Consider the following 11,426-nt stretch of genomic DNA (forward strand, 5'->3'; position numbering starts at 1 on the left):
TTTTTGACATTAAATCTAGGTCTTCAATCTTTAGAAGATTGGAAAAATGAGGAACCTCTCTCACTTTCTAAGTGCTGAGATTTTTAAAGGGGGAGAATTATATTCATGTTGGTAATTATAAGGTTATGTACCAAACCACCAATTTGTCAACCACATGACCCTCTCTCTTCACAGTATTCATCCACACAGCCACACATTTATGAATAACATGGGTATATTGATTCAAGTTTATGCAGGAAATAAAAGTAATTATGATTATTTTCACAGCTTCAGGTAAGAGGAGAGTAGTTCAAGACAGTAGTTCTATGGCTACATATGGGTCAGTTCCCTGTGAAAACCACCTGAAAACTAGCTGAAGAGCTCTTCCATAACAAAGGACAAAAGGGCCACATTGAGACAGGTAGGAGAGGCAGTGATGCAGTCTCATCAAAAACCCCACCCCTGGTGCAGTGATCAATAATCTGGAGCAATGAAACCAGTACAGACTTCCCCTGAGGCATCCCAATACTTGGGACTTACACTAGAAAGAGAGGCCCCCAAAAACATCTGGCTCTGAAAAACAACATAACTGAACAACCAGAGGATCTAGAAGACTGGGGGGAATGGAAAGTCCACTCTTAAAGGCCTTCACACAGTCTCTTAAAAGCAGTAAGAAAAAAAAGGAGTAAGAGAAAAACAATTTGCTACATAGAAGGGAACCCCCAGAAGCCTGTCAGTTGATTTTTCAGGAACTTTGCAGTCCAGAAGGGAGTGGCATGATATCTTTAAAGTGCTAAAAGAATAAAAATAAATAAATAAATAAATAAATAAATAAATAAATACTTCCAACCAAGAATACTCTACCTGCCAATGCTATCATTCAGGATTGAAGGAAAGATAAAAAGTTTTCCAGACAAGCAAAAGCTAAAGGAGTTCATCACCAATAAACCAAGCATATAAGAAATGTTAAATGTTCTTCTTTAAGCTGAAAAGAAAAGGTACAAACTAGTAACAAGGAAACCTGTGAAAGTAAAAATCTCACTCGAAAGGCAAATATATAGTAAAAGTAGTGAATTAACCACTAATACCAGTATGAAGGTTAAAAGACAATAGTAGTTAAATTAACTATAACAATTAGTTAAGGGATGCACAAAATAAGAAGATGTAAAATATGACACACAAAACTTAAAATGTGGGCAGGAGAATTGAAGAGGTACAGTTTTTCAAATGTATTCAAATTAAGTTGCTATCAACTCAAAATAGCATATATATATATATGTATTTTAAGTTGCTATCAACTCAAAATAGAATATATATATATATATATATATATATATATATATATATTCTCCAGGTTCTGAGCTGTCAACACAGAGCCCTATGCAGGGCTCGAACTCATGGATGGTGAGATCATAACCTGAGCTGAAGTCAGATGCCTAACTGACTAAGCAACCCAGGCACCCCAAATACTCACCTCAGATTTAAACACACACAGACTGAAAGTGGAGGGATAAAAAAAGATATTCCATGCACATGGGGAAAAAAAGAGAAAACTTGTGTAGCTATACTTGTATCAGACAAAATAAACTTTAAAACATGTAATAAAAGGCAAAAAAAACCCTGTATTATATAATGATAAGGGGCCAATCCAACAACAGGACAAAACATTTGTGAATATTTGTGCATCCGATATAGAAGTACCCAAATATATAAAGCAAATATTAATAGACATAGGGAGGGGCTCCTGGGTGGCTCAGTTGGTTAGGCATATGACTTCAGCTCAGGTCATGATCTAACAGTTCATGAGTTCAAGCCCTGCATCTGGTTCTGTGCTGACAGCTCAGAGCCTGGAACCTGCTTCAGATTCTGTGTCTCCCTCTTTCTGCCCCTCCACCACTTACACTCTGTCTGTCTCTCTTTCAAAAACTAAATTTAAAAAACATTTAAAAAATATTTTAAAAATAGACATATGAGAGAAATTGACAGCAACACAATAATAGTAGGGGACTTTACTAACCCACTTACACCAATGGATAGGTCATCCAGACATAAAATCAATAAGGAAACATCAGCCTTAAACGACACATTGGACCAGATAACTTAGTAGATATGTACAGGCATCCCATGGAAAAGCAGCAGAATACACATTCTTCTCAAGAGCACATGGAACATTCTGCAACAGATTATGTTAGGCCACAAAATAAGTTTCAAAAAATTTAAGAATACTGAAATCATACCAAGCATCTTTTCCAACAATGATAAAAAACCAGAAATCAATTATAAGAAGAAAACGAAATATCACAAATGTATGGAGATTAAACATGCTACTGAATAACCAATGGGTCAACAAACAAATAATGGGAAATCAAAAAATATTTTGAGACAGGTGAAAATCAAAATAGAACATTCCAAAATCTATGGGATGTAGTAAAAGCAGTTCTAAGAAGGCAGTTCATAGTGACACGGGCCTGCCACAAGAAATAAGAAAAATCTCAAATAAACAATTTAACTTTACAGCTAAAGACTAGAAAAAGAGCAAACAAAGCCAACAGTTAGTAAAAGTGAGGAAATAATAGAAATTATAGAGGAAATAAATGAAATATAGATTAAAACAAAATAGAAAAGATCAGTGAAACCAAGAGCTGTTTCTTTGAAAACATAAAATTGACAAACCTCTAGCTAGACTCACTAAAAAAAGGAAATAAATTTTCAAATAAAATGAAAATAAAGGAGAAGTTACAAATGACACCACAGAAGTACAAAGTATCATAAGATACCATTATGAACAATGATATGCCAACAAATTGTACAGTCTAGAAGAAATGGATACATTCCTGCAAACATAATTTTCCAAGAATGAGTCATGAAAAAATAAAAATCTGAATACACTGATTACTAGTAAGTAGGTTGAATCGGTAATCAAAAAATTCCCAGCAAACAAATGTCCAGGACCAGATGGCTTCACTGGTGACTTCTACCATTCAACGAAATACCTATCCTTCTCAAATCCTTCCAAAAAATTGAAGAGGAAGGAACACTTCCAAACTCATTCTACAAAGCCAGCATTACCCTGATGCCAAACAAGGAGACCACAAAAAAAAAAAAAAGAAAATTATAGGTTTATTCCTGATAAACATAGGTGCAATAATTTTCAACAAAATATTGGCAAACCAAATTCAACAGTACAGTAAAAGGATCATACACCATGATCAAGTGGGATTTATTCCAGTGATGCAAGGATGGATTTACACCTGCAAATCAATCAGCATGACACACTATATCAACAAAATGAAAGATAAAAATCATATGATCATTGCAATAGATGTAGGAAAGGCATTTGACAAAACTCAACACCTGCTTATGATAAAAAAAAACAACAAATTGAGTATAGAGGGAAAGTGCCTCAACACAATGACATATATGACAAACCCACAGTTAACATCATACTCAGCAGTGAAAAGCTGAAGGTTTTTCCTCTAAAATCAGGAGCAAGACAAAGATGCCCACTCTCATCACTTTTATTCAAAGAATAATAGAATTGGAAGTCCTAGTCAGAGCAATTGGGCAAGAAAAAGAAATAAAGTCATCCAAATTGAAAAGGAAGACATAAAACTGTCACTACCTGCAGATGACATGATTCTATATACAGAAAATTGTAAAGACTCCACCAAAAAACTATTAGAACAAATAAATGAATTCAGTAAAGTAGCAGGATACAAAGCCGATATACATAAGTCTGTTGTATTTCTATATACTAACAATGAACTATCACACCTATTAGTCTCAAACTACATCACAGAGCTGTAGTAATCAAAACAGTATGGTACTGGCATAAAAACGGACACATAGATCAGTGGGACAGAATTGTGACAGTCCAGAAATAAAATCCACACATATAAGGTCAATACATTTATGACATAGGAACCAAGAATGTACAATGGGTAAAGGACAATCTCTTCAATAAATAATGTTGGCAAAACTGAACAGCTACATGCAGAAAAATGAAGCTAAACCACTATCTTACACCATATACAAAAACTAACTCAAATGAATTAAAGCTTGAATGTGAAATGTAAAACCATAAAATTCTCAGAAGAAAATATAGGCACTAACCTTCTTGATAGACATCGTGGTGTCAAATTTTTGGATACGACTTCAAAAGCAAAGGCAACAAAAGCAAAAATAAACAAATGAGACTACATCAATAAAAAGATTTTGCACAGCAAAGGAAATCATTAACAAAATGAAAAGGAAACCTAGTGAATGGAAGAAAATATTTGCAAATCTTTTATGTAATAAGGGTTTAACATCCAAAATATATAAAGAACTCAACTCAATCACAAAATGAAAACAAAACAAACAAAAATTCCAATTAAAATACAGGCAAAAGATCTAAATAAACAATTGTCCAAAGAAGACATACAGATGGGGGTGCTTGGGTGGCTCAGTCAGTTAAGCATCTGACTTCATCTCAGGTCATGATCTCAGGGTTTGTGAGTTGGAGCCCTGTGTCAGACTCTGTGCTGACAGCTTAGAGTCTGGAGCCTGCTTCAGATTTTGTGTCTCCCCCTCTCTCTGCTTCTCCATTGCTCATGCTCTATCTCTCTCAAGAATAAACATTTTTTTAAAAAATTTAAAAAAAGAAAACACTCAATTGAAAGACATATGAATCCATACGTTCACTGTAGCATTATTTACAACAGTCAAAATGTGGAAGCAACCTAAGTGTCCATTGGTCAATGAAGGCATAAAGAAGATGGAATACTCAGACATAAAAAAAGAAGAAAACTCTTGCCATTTTGGATGAATGTTGAAAGTAGTATGCTAAGTGAAGTCAGACAGAGAAAGACAAATAACATACGACTTCACTTATATGTGGAATCTAAAAACAAAACAAATGAACAAGCAAAACTCATAGATACAGAGAACAGATTAGTGGTTATTAGACCAAAAAGAGGTTGGGGGTGGTTGAAATGATTGAAGGGGATTAATTACATGATAATGGATAGTAACTAGACTCATTGTGGTGACCACTTTATAGCGAATACAAAAATCAAATCATGTTGTACACCTGAAACCAATTAATGTTGTGCCAATTTTATCCCAATAAAAAAAATGAATTACTTAAAAAAGAAAATAAAATAAAAGACACAAAAAATCCTCAGATAAGAGACTTTTCTTATCTTCCTGACTCCTGAAGAAAATTCTGTATGTGTGTGTGTACACTAATAAAATAAAGTATAGATAACACATATTGAAGATATGTCAGATGAAGAGAAATCACTGCTGGAAAGTATCATCAGTATGCTTGATGTCTTAGTTTTCTTCTCCTTTGGTGGGATGAAAATTGTTCTGGTGTGGAGACTAGATAAAAGAGTAATATTTCCTCCTGTTTTTAATGACAATACTGAAGTCTTAATTAAGCACAGTGTATAAGGAGATCATTAACAGATTTCAGAGTCTCTTTTCCTGCAGGCTTCAAAACACATGTATGCTATTTTAATTTCCCAAAAGCCAGCCTTTTGCTCCACAACAAAACTAGCCAAATCTCTCTGCTATTTTTCCTAACCATACATTGAACACTGTTTCATAAGCATCATTGAATTAATCTTGAAATATCTTCATCACATTTCTACTTATACCTAATAAAGTTCCTGATATTAAATAGGTGCTAATATTTTTTTTAACAAATGAAAGACTATATTCTCAACTGCCAGATAAATTCCGCTGATTATCTCCTTCCATGGAAAATCATGGATATGTATTTTCCAATTTGCAATTTAACAAATTATAAGTCACCTTGAATCAATTAATGGTGTTACTGTAGATCAGATACAGAACATCTCCAGATTGGTATATAAATAATTACTGCCATATAAGCCAAATAATCAATAAATGACAAAGTTATTGATCTATTAAATGTATACATCAGCCACCACTTTTATTTCCTTAGTTTTTGCCTTCATATTGTCTGGAGTTATTTCAACTGATTTGAACTTATTGATCTAAAATTTTTGAGACAGAATATTTTTTAAAAAAGGACTCTCAGATATTTGCAAATGACATATCAGATAAAGGGTATCCAAAATCTATAAAGAATTTACCAAACTCAACACCCAGAAAACCAATAATCCAGTGAATAAATGGGCAGAAGACATGAAGAGACACGTTTTCAAAAAAGATATCCAAATGGCCAACAGACACATGAAAAGATGCTCAATATCACTTATCATCTGGGAAATACAAATCAAAACCACAATAAGATACCACCTCATACTGGTCAGAGTGGCTAAAACTAACAACTCAGGAAGCAACAGATTCTGGCAAGGATGTGGAGAAATGGGAACCCTTTTGCATTGTTGGTGAGAATGCAAACTGGTGCAGTTACTCCGGAAAACAGTGTGGAGGTGCCTCAAAAAATTAAAAGTAGAACTATCCTATGACCCAGCAATAGCACTACTAGGAATTTATCCAAAGGATACAGGAGTGTTGATTCATGAGAGGCTCGTGTACTCTAATGTTTATAGCAGTGCTTTCAATAATACCCAAATTATGGAAAGAGCCCAAATGTCCATCAACTGATGAATGGATAAAGAAGATGTGGCTTATATATACAATGGAATACTACTTGACAATGAGAAAGAATGAAATCATGCATTTGCAGCAACATGGTTGGAACTGGAACATATTATGTTGAGTGAAATAAGTCAGAGAAAGACAGATATCATACGTTTTTACTCACACGTGGATCTTGAGAAACTGAACAGAAGACCTTGGGAGGAGGGAAGGGAAAAAAATTAGTTACAGAGAGGGAGGGAGGCAAACCATAAGAGACTCTTAAATACAGAGAACAAACTGAGGGTTGATGGGGGGGAGTGAGGGACAGGGGAAAATGGGTGATGGGCACTGAAGAGGGCACGTGTTGGGATGAGCACTGGGTGTTGTATGTAAATGATGAACCACAGGAATCTACCCCAAAAACCAAGAGCACACTTTACACACTGTATGTTAGCCAATTTGACAATAAATTGTATTAAAATAAAATAAAATAAATTAAAGAAAACGAACATCAGCTTTAGAGGCAGAGTATAGTGAGCTTGAATCTCAGACCTGCCAGGATCTAGTTTTGCGACCTTGTATAAATGTATGCTTCAGTTTCCTCATCTATGAATTGAAAAACTAACAAACAAAACCCAAAACACCACTACAGTGTCTATCTCATAGGCTTTTTGTGAAGATGAAGTATGAAATTGAATGAAAACTTTTAAGTGGTGATTAGAATATGATAATTGTCGATGGGAAAACAAAAACAAAAACAGGACTCTACCTCAGCATTTAAAAATGATGTCAGGAGAGGGGCCATAATGGCGGAGCAGCATGGAAGTTTTTTGTATCTCTCATCCATAAAATACAGCCATATCAACACTAAAACATCCTGCACACCTAGAAAACCGATTTGAGTATTAACACAAAAATCTACACAACCTGAACCACAGAACTCAGCAGGTACATGGCACAGAGAGGTGAACTGGGGGAGAGAGAAGCCACAGAAGACAGGGAGCTGTTTTTGCTTGCAGAGAGAGGACCGAGATGGTGGTAGAGTACAGGAAAAGCATCTCCTTGCAAAGCAGCTGGAGAGAGTGGAAAAGTGGAAACAGCCACAGGGACTGAACTAAAAAGGGAGAAAGGAGAAAGGAGAGGGTTTAAATTCCATTAAGACTCTATAAACAGGGGGAGCACAGAGTCTGAGGCTCTGTAGCTCGGTACCTGGTGGTGCTCTGGTGGGAATGGTGAATCCCCAGGAGCAAAGAGTGAGGTCCTCAGGCCCTCACCTTATGTGTGGAGAGGCGGCTCCCCTGCTGGGAGGACCAGAGGCTGTGGGGCCACTGAAAAGGCAAAGGTTCTAGCAGACCCTGGAGAACAACCACATTTACTAGTGCTGCAACAAGGACTTTAAGGGTGAAGCCTGGTGCCAGGTGTGTGCTGTGATTTGCCATAATCCCTGAAATACAGCTGCTACACGATCACATGAACTTTTTCTGGGGGCGGCTGGCGCCCAGCCTCAGTCTCTGGGCATTGGCAGCAGCACAGTCCCACAAACATTCCTGGGTGCAGCCTGCACCTGGACATTGCTTGGTGAGACCCTCCCACAGAGGGGCAGAAGAGGTTGAAGCCACAGTCCCTCATTGGGGTTGGGAAACACAGCCACATCTGAAATAAAACTCAGGAGGTAGGTGCCACCTGACAACCTGATGGCTTGGTAACGGACAGTGTAAAAGCGGTGAATGGACAGAAGCCAGAGACAAAGGAGGGATGCACCAATGATGGTTGGGGGAGAACAGAGTTCTGATACTAGGGACTGGGTAGCTAGCTGGGTGATGCCATTTTCACCCCTGAGGCACAGGCACATACACATCTACAAGCACCACAACAATCCACCCCAGTAAGCTAAGCAGCACCATCTAGTGGAGAACGAAGCCATTACACTAAGCCCCGCCCAACTGGGCCAACCTCACTCTTCAGAAACACCACAAAACTTTCCATCTGCTTAGGTTACAGATATAAAGTGCTTCATAGTTCAACTTCTAGGGGAAACTGATGTAATTTCAGTCTGTTATCTGGCCCATCTACTCAATTTTTTTTCTGTTTATTTTCTTATTCTTGAACACAGAAGGGGAGAAATTATTTTTATTTTCAATTTTTATTAATGTATTTTTCTTTAATTTTTTTCTACCATATTTTTTACTTTTTTGTAAATTTTCAAGTTTTATTTTTCTTCCATCTTTTCATTTTCTTCTATTTCATTGTATTCATTTCTTTAAATTTTCAAACATTTTCCTTTTTTTGTTTTCTTATCTTTCCCTTTTTTTTTTCTACTCTATTGAATTCCTACAAATAACCAGAACAAAACACACCTAGGAACTAGCATTATTTATTTAATTTTGTGTGTGTGCATTGTTTTTGATTTTTTAATTTTAATTTTCTAAAAAAAATTTACTTATTTTATTTTTTATTTTTGACTTTATTATTCCCTTTTGTGCTTCAAAATGATGAAATGAAGAGGGAAAAAGAAATATGGAAAAGAAATGACAGCCAGGGACTTAATACAGATACAAGCAAGATGTCTGAACCAGAATTTAGAATCATGATAATAAGAATACTAGCTGGGGTTGAAAATAGATTAGAATCCCTTTTTGTGGAGACAAAAGAAGCAAAAGCTAGTAAGGATGAAATAAATAAATTCTATAAATGAGCTGCGATCTCAAATGGATGCCACAGAGGTAAGGATGGAAGAATGAGGCAGAACAGTGAATCAGTGATATACAGGACAAATTTATGGAGAATGAAGCAGGGGGGGAAAAGGTGGACTAAGGCAGAAGAGCATGATCTAAGATATTTAAGATTTAGAGAAATCAGCTACTCATTAAAAAGGAAAAACATTGGAATCATAGGGGGTCCCAGAAGATGAAGGGAGAGAAAAAGGGGTAGAAGGTTTATGTTAGCAAATCATAGCAGAAAACTTTCCTAACCTGGGGAAAGACACAGACATCAAATCCAGGAAGCCCAGAGGACTGCCATTAGAGTCAACAAAAACTGACCATTAGCAAAGCATCTCATAGTCAAAGTTGCAAAATATTCAGCCAAGGAAAGAATCATGAGAGGAGCAAGGGTAAAAAACGTCCTTAGCCTCCAAGAGAAGACAGATCAGGTTTACAGGAGACCTATCCACAGAAACTTGGCAAGCCAGAAAGGATTGGCAGGATATATTCAATGTACTGAATTGGAAAAATGTGCAGCCAAGAATTATTTATCCAGCAAGGCTGTAATTCAAAATAGGAGAGATAAAAAGTTTCCCAGACAAACAAAAATTAAAGAGTTCATGACTATGAAACCAGCCCTGCAAGAAATTTTAAGGGGGACTCTCTGAGGGAAGAAAAGATGGGGAAAAAACAAACAAACAAAAAACAAAACCAACAAAGACTAGAAAGGACAAGAGAACACCACCAGAAACTCCAACTCTACAGACAACATAATGGCAATAAATTCCTGCCTTTCAGTTCTCACACTAAACATAAATGGACTAAATGCTCCAAGCAAAAGACAAAGGGTAACAGAATGGATAAGAAAACAAGTTCCATCTATATACTGTTTACAAGAGATCCACCTTAGACGTAAAGACACCTTCAGATTGAAAGTGAGGGGATGGAGAACCATCTATCATGCTAATGGTCACCAAAAGAAAGCCAGAGTAGCCATACTTAGACAATCTAGGCTTTAAAATAAAGAGTGTTAACAAGAGATGAAGAAGATAATTAAGGGGCCTATCCACCAAGAAGACCTAACAATTATAAACATTTATGCTCCAAATGTGAAAGCACCTAAATATATAAATCAATTAATCACAAACATAAAGAAACTCATTGATAATAATACCATAATAGTAGGGGAAATCAACATGCCACTTACAGTAATGCACAGATCATCTAAACAGAAAATCAACAAGGAAACAATGGCTTTGAAAGCCACATGCATCAGATGTACTTAACAGATATATTCAGAACATTTCATCCTAAAGCAGTGGAATACACATTCTTCTCCAGTGCACATGGAATGTTCTCCAGAATAGATCACATGCTGGTAAACAGATCAGCCCTCAACAAGTACAAAAAGATCAAGATCATACCGTGCATATTTTTAGACCACAATGCTATGAAACTTGAAATCAACCACAAGAAAAAAAATGTGGAAAGATAACAAATACTTGGAGACTAAAGACCATCCTACTAAAGAATTAATGGGCTAACCAAGAGGTTAAAGAGGAAATTAAAAAGTATATGGAAGCCAATGAAAATGATAACACAACAGCCCAAAACCTCTGGGACACAGCAAAGGCGGCCATAAGAGTAAAGTATATAGCAATCCAGGCCTTCCTAAAGAAGGGAAGAAGGTCTCAGATGCACAATCTAACCTTAAACCTTAAAGAGCTGGAAAAAGAACAGCAAATAAAATTCAAAATCAGCAGAAGACAGGAAATAATAAAGATAAGAGCAAAAATCAATGCTATCAAAACCAAAAAAAACCCAAAAAACAAAAACCAAAAAAACAGTAGAACATATCAATGAAATCAGAAGCTGGGTCTTTGAAAGAATGAACAAAATTGATAAACCACTAGCCAGTTTGATCAAAAAGAAAAAGGAAAGGACCCAAATAAATAAAATCAAGAATGAAAGAGAAGAGATCACAACCAGCACAGCAGAAATAAAAGCAATAATAAGAGAATGTTATGAGCAATTATACACCAATAAAATGGGCCATCTGTAAGAAATGGACAAATCCCTAGAAACATATAAACTACCAAAACTGAAACAGAAAAAAATAGAAAATTTGAACAGACCCATAACCAGTAAAGAAATCAAATCAGTAATCAAAAATCTCCCAAAAAACAA

The sequence above is a fragment of the Lynx rufus genome, unplaced genomic scaffold (genome assembly GCF_022079265.1).
Source record: "Lynx rufus isolate CCGP_SWC_20201006 ecotype Redwood Valley unplaced genomic scaffold, mLynRuf1.p SCAF_6, whole genome shotgun sequence".
Taxonomy (NCBI): Eukaryota; Metazoa; Chordata; class Mammalia; order Carnivora; family Felidae; genus Lynx; species Lynx rufus.